At 56.9% G+C, this 14,384-nt stretch overlaps 1 long non-coding RNA gene across 1 annotated transcript; it reads right to left on the reverse strand.

Annotated features, from left to right (window-relative positions):
• Positions 1-2,607: 2,607 nt before the first annotated feature.
• LOC139073978 (uncharacterized) lies at positions 2,608-12,644 on the reverse strand. Its single transcript, XR_011523224.1, has 3 exons — positions 12,221-12,644; positions 11,787-11,933; positions 2,608-3,522 (listed from the first exon to the last, which is right to left on the reverse strand). It is a non-coding gene; the product is annotated as an uncharacterized lncRNA (long non-coding RNA).
• Between the last annotated feature and the right edge of the window lie 1,740 nt (positions 12,645-14,384).

The raw sequence follows: 14,384 nt of genomic DNA on the forward strand, positions 1-14,384 counted from the left end.
TTTGGTTTCTATTTTTTGGTCCCTATTGTCTCTGTTCTGCCCAGTTTGGATTCTCCTCTCAGAGAATCCTTTCCAGTGTGAGGCGCTGGCCTGGAAGGGAGTTCTGGTTGATTGGCTCTGCAAGTTCCTGAGGCTGCGCTGCTCCAGCCCTCGGGGCCTCTGTGGACCCCTGGCGGCCACCCACACCTGGCAGCGCGGCAGCTCCTTCCAGGTTCCCCGTGCGTGCCACTTCCAGGCGGAGGCAGCTGGGACCGAGCGCTCCGCCTCCTCTGTCTCACTCACTGCTGCAGCCGTCTTGAGAGACAGCACCGCAGCTAAGAAGGAGGGGCCCGGACCCCGGAGTCCTGCATCCTTCATCAGTCCATATCAGGCCGTGTGTGAGCAAACAGTACACTTTTATAGTGGTGAGCCATTGAACTTTTGGGGCTTGTTAACACAGCCTGTCCTATTCTGACTCATACAGAAATTTATATGAAAGGGAAATGCTGCCATTACAAGCCCTGAGACAGGGGGCACTGGCTTAGCAGTGTAGGGGGAGATGGCAGGGGACTGATCTCAGAGCCTGGCAAGATGAGACCCATGTTGCACAGAGGAAGCCGCTTCACAACCTGCCTCCTAGGACGCTGGGAGGGCACAGCAAGTGACTCCTGAATTTATAGTTCTCCGGAAAGAGGTTAGAAAACAGGATGAGAATTATTGCTTGTAAAGAAGTTTGGGTCCAGTAACTGGCACATAGAGCAGACCTGAGCCGGATGCATCTGATGCCTGCTAGTCTTTAAAGGGAATGTCATGGCCGAGAAATCCCGTGCCTCATCCTCAAAAGACTTCGGGTGGGATCGAATGATGTTCGGGCCTTCGCCCTTCTAGGGGACAGGCAGTGGGCCAAGAAAGTGAGAAAGCTCACTCCAGATACGGCCGAGAAGGACAGTGAGACGGGGAAGAAGAACACCCCTGAAGGCCGAGTGAGGGGCCATGGACGACACTGGACTGGGAGCTTCTCCCGGGAGGACTCAGAGCCTAATTCAAGAACCTTCTCACCCCCAAGGTGGGGGCGGCACAAAGTGTGCCAGTGGGTCCTCAAGATTGCTGTGAATCCTGATATGCTAGATGAATTTTGAAATGCCTTCATGGGCTCCAAATGAGCACGTCTGTGGTGGCTGTCTCACCCCGTCCACTGTGGCACATTGGGTGTGTGTGGAAAGGGGTCAATAACTCGTGGTTTCAGGTCAGAAGGCTCTGGACTAAGAGGAGCTGCCCTGGACGAGGAGCAGTGCACGTGGCGCGGGGCTCCCGCGCTCTCAGGGTTCCTCTTTGGTGCTGAGGAGCACCCCACAGTGTGGACACCTCCCCTTTGGTTACCAGCCCACCAGCTGATGGACACGTGGATTATTTCTGGTTTGTGACTATTGTGAATAAAGCTGCTGTGGACATTTGTATCCAAGTTTTGTGTGGTCATGTTTTCATTTCATTTCTCTTGGGTCAGTAGGTAAGAGCAGAATTCCTGGGTTGTGTGGGAAATGTGCATTTGATTTTAGAAGGAACTGCCAAACTGTTCCAACCTGGCCACACCATTTTGTATTCCAATCAACCACCTATTGGAGTATAACATGCCTTCTAGTCTGGCTGGTACATCGTCCTCATTTCTCTGCTTAAGTAAACAGTTTTCTGAAACATGGATTCAGTGGTTTTGATCATTCAAACCGTCTCCTGGTCACGTGCGTCTCTCCTGGTTATGGATGTGGCTGTGAAGGGCGGCTCACGCAGGAATTGAGATGCACATCTCTGGTTATTTTCTACGACAAACTCCCTAAAAGTGGGACTACTCCTTTAAAGGGCACGTGCCTTTGTTTAGACTTTTGAGACGTGTGTGTGTGTGATTAAAGCTGTCTCAGACCGCCACGCCGGCTTGTGCTGGGATCCGCCGTGTGGGGCTGATGAGCCCTTTCCTTCTGGGCTGTGGAGACCCTGTGGTGGGGACAGCAGTCTCTTCTGTGTCTTACCTGTTGTTAATACTTATCACAGTTTTTGTTTTGCCTTTTTAACTCTCCTCAGGGCACTTTTTGTCCACAGACATTTTAAACGGTTTTGTCATCCAACACGTCAACCTGTTCTTTGGTGACTTCTTTCTTTGATGTTTTACTTGGAAAGGCCTTCCTCATCTGAAGATTATAAAAATAGTCCCCTAGGTTTCTTTACTTTTTTAAGAACTTCCGTCTTTACATTTCGCACTCGATGTATTTATTTTTTAGCTGTGAAATTTATGAGACGTGCAGTCTGTGACACGTGTGCAAGTTTAACAAATAAATAATAAAAATACTCAGCCCGAAATAATCAGGGAGAAAAGAAGTCACAGAAGAGAGAGAGCGTTTGTTTCCGTATTTCGTTTATGTGGAGGTTAAGGCTGGGCAAAACTGGACCAGATGCTGGTTAAGAATACACCCGGCAAAACTGTAAAGGGAAGCAAACGCCCGTTCCAGGCACCGGCAGGGCCGGGCAGGGGCGCTAAGGCCCCTCAGACCGGGCGGCTGCAGCCACCTTGTCACTCAAGTTTAAACTGGCCACAGGCATTTTCTATACTCCTTTGTGTATATGTATATATTCTGCACAGAATTTTAAAAATTTTTAATTGTGGTAAAATACACAACATAAAATTTACCTTCTTTACCATTTTTAGGTGTGCAGTTCAGTCTTATCACCTGTATTCCCGTTGTTGTGCAGCCGTCTCCAGAACTCTTTTCATCTTGCAAAACTGAAACTCTGGGCCCGTTAGACAGCAGCTCCCCAGACCCCAGCCCCCAGCCCCCGGCCCCCACCACTCCACTCTCTGTCTCGGTGAATTTGACGGCTCCAGGTGCCTCCCGTGAATGCAATCACATCATATTTGTCCTTTTGTGACTGGCTTATCTCATTGAGCATAATGTCCTCTGGGTTCACCTACGTTGTAATGTGTGTCAGAATTTGCTTCCTCTTTAAGGCTGAATAATAGTCTATTGTATGCATACACCACATTTTGTTCATCCATTCATCCGTCGATGGACTACACAGAGAATTTTAAAGAAAAGAATAAAACGTCAGCTCTGCTTCTGCATTCAACTGTGCGGTTTGCTAGGAATGAGTCAGGTGTGTGGCAGTGGGCAGGGGCCGGCAACCTGCTTTAAATTTCTCCACTTCTGAGAACGGTGAGAAATTCAGTCCTTCGTGTCACAAGCTTTAGCGGAAACTTACACCGTGTGCAGGACATGGAGGGGATGCTGAAATAAAGTATCTCCAGTTGTCTTTTATTCACCAAATATGAACGGAATGCCTTCTACTTGCCAGGCACTGTTGTGGGCCCTGGGATGCCAGCTCCATGGCGATGAATGCCGACCCTGCCTGCGCTGTGCCGGTGACTGGGGCCGGCTGGAAGGCAGGGACCAGGTCGGGATTGCAGGGGGGAGTGGTCACTTCCAGCCTTGAGGGGTGTTAAGAGAATGCCTCTAAGAGAAGGTAGCCTTGATCTGGGCCCTAAAATATGAATGGAATCTGGAAAGAGATGAGAAGAGAGACATTTTACTTAGAGGGAACAACTTGCTCAGAGGCCTGAAAGTTGAACGTAGGTATCATTTCATAGTTTATCAGTTAAAAAGCATTCAGCATTCCTGATGACAGGAATCCCCAACTACAATGGCTTGAATAATAAAGACACTGAATTATCTCATGTAAAGGAAAGTTCAGAGGCAGGTAGTTTCACAGCCCAGTGGAGCCCCAGGCTCCTTTCATCATTCTGTTTTATACCCTGCAGTGTATCAGCTTTTGTTCTTAGGCTTATTGCCTCATAGCTGCAAGATGGCTGCCTCAGCTCCAGCCATCATGTCCTTTCATTATGGCGTTCAAAGGCTGGAGGCAAGGGGGATAGCCAATGTGTAAAGAGTCTGCTCCTCCCACATCTGTCTCTTTGTACCAGACAATCATCTTCCCAGTCTTCCCTTGTGTCTCACTGTTCAGAAGACGTCACATGACAACCACAGACCTGCCACTGGCAATGGAAAATGGGATGCCATGACTGGTTTCGACCAATCAGGATTTATCCTCTGGAGCTGAGCTGGCTAAGAGAACTTTCTGCAGTGATGGCAACGTTCCAGATCTGTGCTGTCCAATATGGCAGCACCAGCCACATGTAGTTATTGAGCCCTTGAACTGTGTGTAGACAGTGAGATGGAGGAACTGAACTTTTATTAAATTTCATTGTAATTAATTTACGTTTAAACAACTACATGTGGCCAGAGACTACAGGAATGGACAGTGCAGCTCTAGAAGCTGGGCCCTCTGCCTTTGGCTGAGTAAAGTCTGAGTTTGGTTATCCGGGGAGAAGGGTGACGGCTGTTGGGAGGGTAACCAAGGGGTCTGCTCGGTGCAGCACCTGCATGCAGACGAGGGGCCAGCCATGTGTAGGGGAGGATGGGCGTGGGAAAGAGGCATTCACAGAGGCCTGTGTGGCCTCCATCCTTCCAGTTCTTTCTCCAGGAGGGGAGTTGGCGAGAGCTCACTCCATGAATCAGCTGGTGCTCTGGGTTCGCCCCTTCCAAGGCCTTCAGCCCCGTCCTGAGCACAGCTTCCTCTCCGGCATCTCCAAGGACCCTCTGGCTTGGATTTCTTGCCTCTGCTAAGTGTCCCGACCCCTCTTCAGGTCTCTCCAGCTGAGGGCCCTGCCCCGGAGCTGGGAGGAACTGACACAGCGGCACAGTTCCAAATGTCCTCTCCCCTCTCCTGAATCACACGCTGAAGCGGCCCTCACCCCAGGCCGGGAGTGTCAGGACTGGAGGAGCCGATCACGGATGCTCTCGGGGAAACGCGAACACCAGCCCACAGCGCCGGGCACGCGAGCCCACGTCAAAGGTGAGAAGGTGAGTTGTCCCTCTGGGCTGGAAGGTGGGATGTGCCCCTGCTCTGGCTCACCCCAAGCGCTCAGCCCCCTGGGAGGCCTCTGGAGGGAGGGCTGGAGCAGCTGCCGTGCAGCCCGTAGCTCGGGGAAAGGCGATGGGAGCAAAGCCGCAGCTCAGGTTTAACCTGGCTGCTGGGAGCTGAGACCACGGCCTGCTCTGTGCGTCAGGCAGGGTGATGGGTCAGGCGGTGGGCAGAGGCTTCTGGCTGACCAGGCCTGCCGAGGGAGTCCGGGTAGGGCAATGAGCCGTGACTTGAGGGTGGGAAACTGAGGCTCAGAGGGTGGTGACGTGGCCAAGGTCACACTGCGTGGGAGGGGGAGGGAGCCCAGAGCTGGGAGTTAAAGAATCACCTCACTCCGGGGGTCCCTTGCCTTGGTGGGGGACATGCTCGGGCTCTGCAGCGAGGACCTAGCTGAGCCTAGCTCCACCTCTGACCGGCGGTGTGACCTTCAGCCTGCTGCTGCACCTCTCTGTGCCTCAGTTTCCTCACCTGCAAAATGGTGTCACAGTGCGACCTCAGGGCTGAGCCTGGGCCCGAGACTGCCTACAGCAAATGTTCAGAGACAATTCCTGCCATCTGTGTCGCCAGCTCTGTTCCAAGTGCTTCCACAGTCGCCCTCAGGGCCCCCATGGAGCTCGCTGTCACCGAGCGGGCAGTGGGCATGGGTGCTCCCAGGCTGGAGTGGGCAGCTGGGAGCTGAGCCTGGCGGCCTTGCGTCCGGCTGGTGCTCCTAACCGTCACCCCTCGGGGGAGTCCCGGCAGTGCTGTTTTCCTCACCCGGGTGCTGGCTCGTCCATGGCGCCCATCTCTTGGGGCCCAGCGCCCACCCTCATCGTGTGGGTCGCTGCCTCTGCTCCTTGGAGACCTCCTTCCTGCTGTGGTCTCGGGGGCTCTGAGTTGGGCCACTCATTCACTTCTTCATCTACTCATCCAGCAAGTATCCACTGGCACCACTATGTGCAACTCTGCCCGGGGATGATGCACTTACCACGACTGCCCCCGTGGAGCCCAGTCTGATGGGGCTGACGGACATCAAAGAAACAATCATAATTGTGGTCATAAGAGGCACTCATGGAGAAGAGTGAGGGCAAGGGCTGCTTTTCCAGCGTTTGGCTAGCAGTCTGGGAAGCCTCTCAGACGAGGTGACACAAAGTCAAGACTTGAATAATGAGAAGGAGCCAGCCATGCAAGGAGCTGAGGGACAGTGATCCTGGCAGGGGCATGTGCAAAGGGCCTGTGGTAAGGTACAAGCAAGGTCTATTGGAAGAAAGGAGAGGGACCAGTGTGTCTGGAGAGAGCAGGCCACTGGGATGCCCAGGCTAGCAGGCCCTCTGGGCTGGCTGTGGGCTGGGGGAGCAGTAGCAGGGCCTGGAGGGGCCACCGGAGAAACCCTGGTGCCCTTTCCAAGTGCTGCCTCAGCCTGACCTGGCCTTGTGCAGTCTCTGGGATTCGAGGGAGGCCTGGGCTTCTGTGGACACCCAGCTAGAGCATCACAGGCCACTCACCCTCATGGCCCTGAGACTGGGCCCCGTCCCGTGGTTCAGTCACCGTGGAGCCCGGGCAGTGACTGAGCGTGCCCAAGGCCAGATGGCCTGTAAGGGGCCAGGCCAGGCCTGAGCCGGGGTCGGAAAGTCCCTGAGGCCGGAGCCTCCTCAACCCCAGTGGTTGTTAAATGAACTCATTTTGTCAACCTTTTCCCCAGACTTAGCTCACATAGAGCACACACCGAAACACAGCAGAGGGCGGCCAGCCCAGCACCCCCACAGGCAGCGCCACTCTGACCGTTGTCCCTGAGAATCGTCTGGCCTGTCCTTGGCTTCATGTCAGTGCGGTCGTCCCCCTGGGGCTGTGCTGCGTCTGGCTTCCGTCACCGAGAGTAACACCCGCACGGTTCGTCCACGTCGTTGCTGTGACCGCGGCTTGTTCTCCTCGGCTGTGCTGTGCTCCATGGTGCGAACATGCACGATGCGCTTCCTCTTCCTCTCTTGGTGGGCTGCTTCCACTCTAGGGCCACCTCGAGCAAGGTGGCGAGGACGCTGTGGCGCACGTCTTCTGGTGGACGCGGGTCTCCGTTTCCTTTGGGTTCACACCCGAGGGTGGACCTGCTGCATCGCGGGCTGCGCGGATCTCCAGCCTTGGCAGACACTGTCAGACTGCTTTCCAAAGCGCTTGTCCCTCCCACGCTGCATGGCAGCTAAACAAACCCCTCAGGAAGCAAGAACTTGCCCGCGAACCCTGATCCGTGAAACAGGTTGGAGGCAGGCCAGCTGCCAGGTCCGGGCAGGTGGGAAGCTGTGCCCCTGCCAGTCCCAGGCTGCTCTGGAACCTAGTTTGAAAAGCCCTGTTCCAGCCCAGCCATTGCCAACCCTGGCCATGGGTAGGAGTCGTGGGCACGGTCAGAGAGAGCAAGACTCATTAAAATACAAATTCCAGAGTCTCGTCCCCGAAGGGTTGATCAGTGCTCTGAGCTGGGGCCCCACGACCCATATGCTTCTACAGCCTCCCCATCCCTGGACGGACCCCCCAGTGACTCAGACCCACTACTGGGATTGAGAGGCCGGATGGCTGCATTGCCTCAGAAATGCATTCTCCTGGAGGAGAGCGGTCCGGTCCGGAGAGGCCTGAGTTTACTCCCCCTCACTGACTTCAGTTCAGGTCAAGGGGAATGCAGACATCGTAAAGGACTTGCTGGGACCCAGCCTTGCACGGGGCTCGAGGACAGGGCGTAGAGAGCACAGCTCCTGCTCTCGAGAGCTTCCCACACTGACAGGACAGATGCTGCTGGACTGATCATTTTAGCTCATGACCGGGAGCCAGGGGCCCGCCGAGAGACAGATCCCACCTGGACTCAGGCGACAGTGAGCAGAACCAAGAAGGAAGTGCAACTGGGCTGCTCAAGAGTTGGACATGGTCCAGTGAGGACATGGGGAAGGGTGCGCTGGGGAGGGGGGGCAGTAGTGGCAGAGGTACAGCATGCACTGAAAATGCCAAGCGGCCCTGTGTGTCTGGGGTTGCAGGTGCACAGGGGGTGCCCCCGCCGGCCAGCGGGGCCCTGCTGGCACTGAGTGCCCCTGCTGTCCTCTTTGCCACCGTCCAGAGCACAGCCGACTTTCCAGATGGAGGGGAAGGCCCCCACTCTTCGCCCCAAAGCCGGTAGGGAGGAGGCTGATGCTGGCCTTGTGCTCTCTGGCGGGGGCTGGGCTGCCCACTCGATCAGTGAGCAGCCAGTGCAACAATGCCAGGAGCAATTAGAAGGCACCTTTGGCATGAGCTTTATCTTGATTAATCATGCAGCCAAAACTGCTGGTAGACACTCTCCTGGCCACCCATCCCCAGGGCGTGTGCTTTTCATTTACTGCTGCTGTAGCCTGTGACTTCCTCTTCATGGGAGAGTGGGTAGAACGCCCCTTGGCAGGTAGAGATGAGGCCTTGAGCTTTGGCCCATGAAACCTCACTCTCCTCACTTGTAAAATGGGGATACGGTGTGCATCAATTAGCTACTGCAGCGTAACAAACATCCCCTAAATTCAGCAGTACAAAACAAACTCAATTTTATTTAGCTCCCAGTTCTTTGGGTTGGGCTTAGCAAGGATTTGAAGCATGGACCTTCCCCAAAGGGAAAGATGGCCTCATTGGGCTCTTGGAGCCCAGCTGCCCAGGCAGCGGCGGGCCCCGGGCCCTGGAGCTGATCGGGGCTGACTGCTGGCTCTGCCGCTTGGCAGCCATGTGACCACGGGCAAGTTGCTGCCCTTCTCTGTGCCCCAGATTCCCCATCCTGGAGCTGAGCTGCCTGCTAGGAACATTCCACGTTCCAGGGTCTCCTCTGACCTGGCCGGAGGGACGAGAAGAGAGCCTCCAAGGGGGTTCTGGTGGATGGGAGGCTGTGGGGAAGAGGGCTGGGAAGCCTCACCCAGCCCCATAGCCATCTGCTTGGAGGGCCACCGGCGCTCTAGCTGCTGGGGTCCCTGGCTGCTAGAGGCACCCCTTCCTCTAGTCAGTGTCAGGGCGGGAGGGGTCTTAGGGACTCCTCGCTTTACGGCAGCAGCAGCAACGGTCACAAAAGCACGACCCATTTCCCTGAGCACCAGGGCTGTGCTGAGAGCCTCGTGCGCTTGGCCTCATTGCGTCCTGCGAGCAGCAGCCGTCACGGCTCCCACTTCACAGAGGAGAAGACAGAAGCACACAGAGGGTTGAGGACTCGCCTCCCCCGCTAGCAAGGGAAGGCGCCAGGACCAGACTCGGATCTTGCTCTCGTCACTTCAGACCCATCGCTGCTGGGGAAACAGGCCTGGGGGAGAGATGAGGTCTCATCCTGGTCTTCCAGCAATTAAATGCAAGAGCCAGGATCCCAATGCTGGTGTCAGTGGTGATGGAGGGATGACGATGAGGGCCACGTCATGGGCAGGTCCCTTCACCTCCCTGGGCCTCAGTTTCCCCATCTGTAAAATGGGGTGCTAACGGCAGCTGCCTCAGAGGAGCGCTCTGAAGATGGAGTCAGCACACACAGAGCACTGAGAACAGGCCTGCCTGGCACACGGCAACACTGGGTGAAGCCGGCCCCCAGGGTTATGTTAACAAGTGGCCTGGATGTGGTTCTGGCCGTAGTAACTCTCACCACAACCCCATGGGGTGGCTGGTCCGCTTTCTCAGATTACAGACCAGCTCACAGAGGTGTGGGGTTAAGGAGATGGTCTGAGGTCCCCAAGCTTGGAACATGGGCTGTGGGTGCAGGCGGTGGTGCCCTGCAGAGCCCTGTGTGGACACGGCCCCGTCACCCTCAGCCCTGCCAGAGGAGCAGCAGAGCTGACGGCCTCACCGGCCAGGGCCAGTGCTCGTGTCTGGGTGTCCCCTCACCGCACTCCCTGGCCTCAGCCAGGGCTGGCTGGCCTGGTGGGGACTGGAAGCATGCCTTAGACACTTTGGGGTGCCCCCCTGGTGGCGAGTGGGCACTGCCCAGCAGTGACTTCCTCTGATTATGGATGAGGGGCCCCCTCCATGTTTCACTGACCCAGACTCCACGACAGTGGAGACAAAGGCTCACGGGGCCCTTCCGTTGCGCCAGGCTCCCCTCCAGGCCGTACGCATTCGTCTAGTCCTCTCCCGGCCACGGCCGGCCTGTTCGGGGATGGGAAAACTGAGCTGGAGCGGCAGGGTGGGGCCCAGAGCCGCCACCTGAGCCCCAGCCCTGGGGGGTGGGTACTTTCATTATTCTATTATGTGTTTATTATTGGGGAACCTGAGGCACAGAAAGGTTTATTTTCTACGTGTGTGTGTCTTGCCCAAGGCCGCCCAGCTGGGAAGGGGTGGGGCTGACGTTTGAACCCGGGCTTTCCAGCCGCACTGGCTGTGGAAGCCGCTGTGACACCATCAGCCTCACTGTGGCCACCCCGAGCCGCCTGCCCACACCCCACTGGACCCCACTCCCTGGGCCCAGCCAGCCCCTCTCTGATTGGCCCCCTCATCCTTCCCCATCAGCTTGACTGGGCTGAGCTGGCATGTGTGACCTTTGGTGGAGGGTGACCTCCCCAGGCCTCAGTGTGCCCATTTGAGAAATGGCCTCGCAGCCCCTACCTCGTGGGCCTCACGAGGGCTGGGGGAGAATGGAGTCTCCGGGTGGGCTGTGGCGTCCTCCTGGGCTCAGTCTTGGAAGCCTTCATGGGGCTGCAGGGGCTCCGTGGGGACCCCTGTGCAGCCTCCCCCGCTGGGCTGGCAAATTCGCCTGGCCCTTGTGGGACACAGGGGAGGCCCTTTCTATCCTCCCACAGCCTCCTCGCAGCCCTTGCCCTCCGTCTGCCGCATCTCAGGAACCGAGATGGGGTTCGGGGTGCGTCTCGCCCTCCCCAGGCCCTTCTCTCCCCTGTGAACTGCCTGTCTTGCTGCAGAGGAAAGCTATTCATAGCCAGATGATGCAAAATTTATAACGTGTGCCTGGTACAGCTGAATTGGACCTGGTGCAGGCCACATGCTCCCCACTCCCCACTCCTCACTCTGGGGGGCTCTTCCTGCGGGTGTGCGTCTGTGTGTGTGTGTGTGTGTGAGAGAGAGAGAGAGATGGGGAGATGGGGAGAGGGCCTCCTTCCTGACCTCCCCTCTTCCCGCCCCGCCAGCCTGAGCTTCCACTGCTAGGGGTCTAGTTAGGATGGAGGGGCGCAGCCCCTTTCGCCTTCCAGCCAGCTCCACTCACGACCTTCTGTTTCTTCGCCTCAAGAGTGGGTTGTTGTAAGAGTCAGATACAAGAAGCCACACGAGGAGGGCCTGGCTCTGCCCTGAGGGGCTCACTCAATCCTCCTAATACTCTACAAAGTGGTTGCACTTATTTTCCTCATTTTACAGATGGAGAGGCTGAGGCAGGGAGAGGCCCAAGGGTGGGGGGGCTGGGAAATGGTGGAGCTGGGATTCGAACACTCGCCTGTCGCTTCATCAGCGCTGCTGACCCGGTGCACGGCCCTGCCTCCCTGTCCATCATGCTGATTGGCCGGCTTCTCTGGAGATCCCGGAGCAGAAAGGCTCTGGGCCAGGAGCTTCGTGGACTACTGGGGTCTATCCCCTTCCCAGGTGGGTGGGCGAGGCCCAGGGAGGAGACGGGAGCTGACCAAGGACACAGAGAGGCCGCCACTCCTGCTCAGCTCTCGGCCACTGTCGGGGGCATGGCCCAGACGTGGTCTGGGACAGCCCAGGACACCCCCACGCCGCAGCCAGGCTTGCCTCTTAGAGCCCTGCCGGTGCTCGGTCCCTGCAGATGGCTGCTCTGGGTTCTCTGGGGAAGCAGAACGACCGCGTACAGGGTGCAGTAGCCTCCCTTCCCCCAGCCCAGCGCTCTCAGCTGCCACCCTGGCCTGCCATCCCAGCGGCACACTCCTCACCCGCTGCAGGATGGAGAGACGTGGGCCCAAGGCCACACAGCCTTGGGGCCCAAGGAGTCCTTTGGGCCGCTGGCGGTCTGGGTCTGGCTCACCATGTCAGTGGCTGTTTCTGCTCTGGTCCTGCTCTGTTCCTGGTGGTTTCTCCTCCTTATTGAGATAAAATCCACATAACACAAAATTTCCCATTTGGAAGTGTAAATTCAGTGGCATCGACTACATTTGCAGCCTTGTGCTAACATTGCCACTCTTTAGTTCCAGAACACTTCCATCACCCCAGAGAACGCCTTGTGCCCCTTGGCAGTCACTGCCCACGCCCTCCCCCGGCCCCTGGCAACCTCTCGTCTGCTTTCTGTCTCCAGGAATTTGCCTATTCTGGGTTTTTCATTTAAGTGGAATCACACAGTATTTGGCTTTTTGTGTCTGGCTTGTCTCACCTGGCATGATGTCCTCAAGCTTCATCCACACTGTAGCGAGTGTCACAACTTCATTCCTTTTTATGGCGAATGAGCCTCCACTGTGGGACAGCCCGCACTGTGCGCCCGTCCGCCTGCTGTGGGACAGCCCGCACTGTGCGCCTGTCCGCCTGCTGACGGACCCTGGGCCCTCGTCTGCCTTTCGGCTGTTGTGAGCTGTCTAGTCGTCCGCGTTCACGAGCCGGTTTCTGTGCACAGCGGTTTCAGTTCTTCTGGGCAGAGAGCTCGGAAGGGAGTGACTGGGTCACAGTCCCTGGTGTTGTCAGGATGCATCTTCTTGCTGGCCTTGACAGCAGTCCTCGTGACGAATGCCCCCGCTTTGCTCAGCTGGAAGCCCTCCAGCCCGGCTCCCCTTGCTGATCCGGCACTGCGCACGCTCCCGTCTGCCCCCTCAAGGCTGTGCTTTGCTCCCTCCCTTCCTGATTTCCGGGGACTCCAGCCAGGGGCCCAGGTCTGAGGAAAGCAAGGCCCACGGAGAAGGGGTCTGGCTGGAAGGAGCTGAGCTGGGATTTGGCCTGAGGGCCATGGGACCTCCAAGTCCTGGTTCTTTGCGTTGTCACTGCATGTCTCAGATGGGCTCATTGTCCCTGGAGAAGGACAAGCCAGAGGGCACGCCCACCCATCTTCTTGGGGCACTGGCTTTCCTCGAAGATCTGGGGTAGGACCTGACACACTCATGTGAAAGCAATCCTCATATGGATTCTGCAGTGGAATGCCAACCTCACGTGAACTTTCCCTCCTCAATCAGAGGCGTCTAAGAAATGTCCTGGCTTAGATGGGCCCAGACTTGCCCGGGACCCACCCCCGCAGCCCCACTGCTCCCTAGGGGGACGTGACTGAGATTCCCAGAAAACCTCCTTGGGGGTGCGTTTGGGAGGGGTCTTTGCCGTCCCCTTTGTTCCCTAAAGAGAGGCAGACAGCTCCTGCCGCTGTCCGGCTGCCACATGCTGGCCTGTGCCTCTCTGAAGCCCCCAGGCTGCAGGCCGTGCCCTGGCCCTCCACCCGGCTCTGGCATCCTTGAGGCTGGGACATTTCCTCTTCCTCCTCCAGGGGCCCCGGCTGCACTCAGCCTGCAGCCCGTCCCGGCCCTTCTGGGCAGCTGTGGCTGCTCCACAGATACTGAGCCCCTCGATAGGTCTGTCCCACGGGCCTGGCTGAGGCCACTGGCCATGGTGGCCATCTCACGCCCCCAGGCTGCCCCTGAGACGGTGATATTTGCTACCTCCCTCACGGTACAGGTGTGGAAACCGAGGCCTCTAGTGGGGTCGGGCTTTTCCAGAGTTCCCACTGAGCTCATGAGGTTGGGGACGGTGGGAACCCACTCATCGGACCCCTGCCCCAGGTGTAAGTTGGCTTCCTTTCAGGCCCAGTGCCACCACATTCCCTAGTCCTGGATCCTTTTGATGTCCCCTTGGCCCTGAACATGGGCCCCTGCGTCTGTGCCCCACAAACATCTCAGGATCCTGGGGAAGGTACGAGCCACCCATTCAACAGATGCTGCCTGTGTCCACCTGAGGCCAGGTAGCCCTCGTGTATCCAGAGATGCCTGAGACAAGGCTCCTGACCTCGTGGAGCCAATGTTCTCACTGGGGAGATGGACATACCAACATGCCCGGTGGAGACAGTGCCATGAAGAAAAATAATGCAGGGAAATGGGAAGGCAAAGCTCAGGGGAGGCCTCTTGGAGGAGGTAACATTTGAGCAGAGACCTGAACAAAGTGAGAAGTAAGCCATGAGCTATCTGGAGGAGGAGCTTTCCAGGCAGGGGAGCAGCAGGTGCAAAGGCCCTGAGGTCGGTACATGCTTGGCACGTTGGGGGAAGTGGCCTAAGAATGGGCAGAGGCCACGGGCCTGTCCAGCCTGCAGACACTTTCAGTTTGCCCTTCAGAGTGTTAGCTGTCATGATGGTTTCACAGTTTTGAATGAGTGGCTAACATTTTTAAAATCTGAGATTTTTTTTCCTATGAGAAATCCAGATTTCCAGCCTCTCTTAAGAAATTAAACTCTGACACCGCTGAGCCCCTGTTCTCAGGAATCTGCTGAGCTCAGGCTGTGTCCGTCCCTTTGCCTCTTGTTTCCTCACCCTTGCGGCATCCTCACACGCTCTCTTGCCTGAGCCCAGTAG

This window comes from Equus przewalskii, chromosome 10, assembly GCF_037783145.1.
Source record: "Equus przewalskii isolate Varuska chromosome 10, EquPr2, whole genome shotgun sequence".
NCBI classification, from domain to species: Eukaryota; Metazoa; Chordata; class Mammalia; order Perissodactyla; family Equidae; genus Equus; species Equus przewalskii.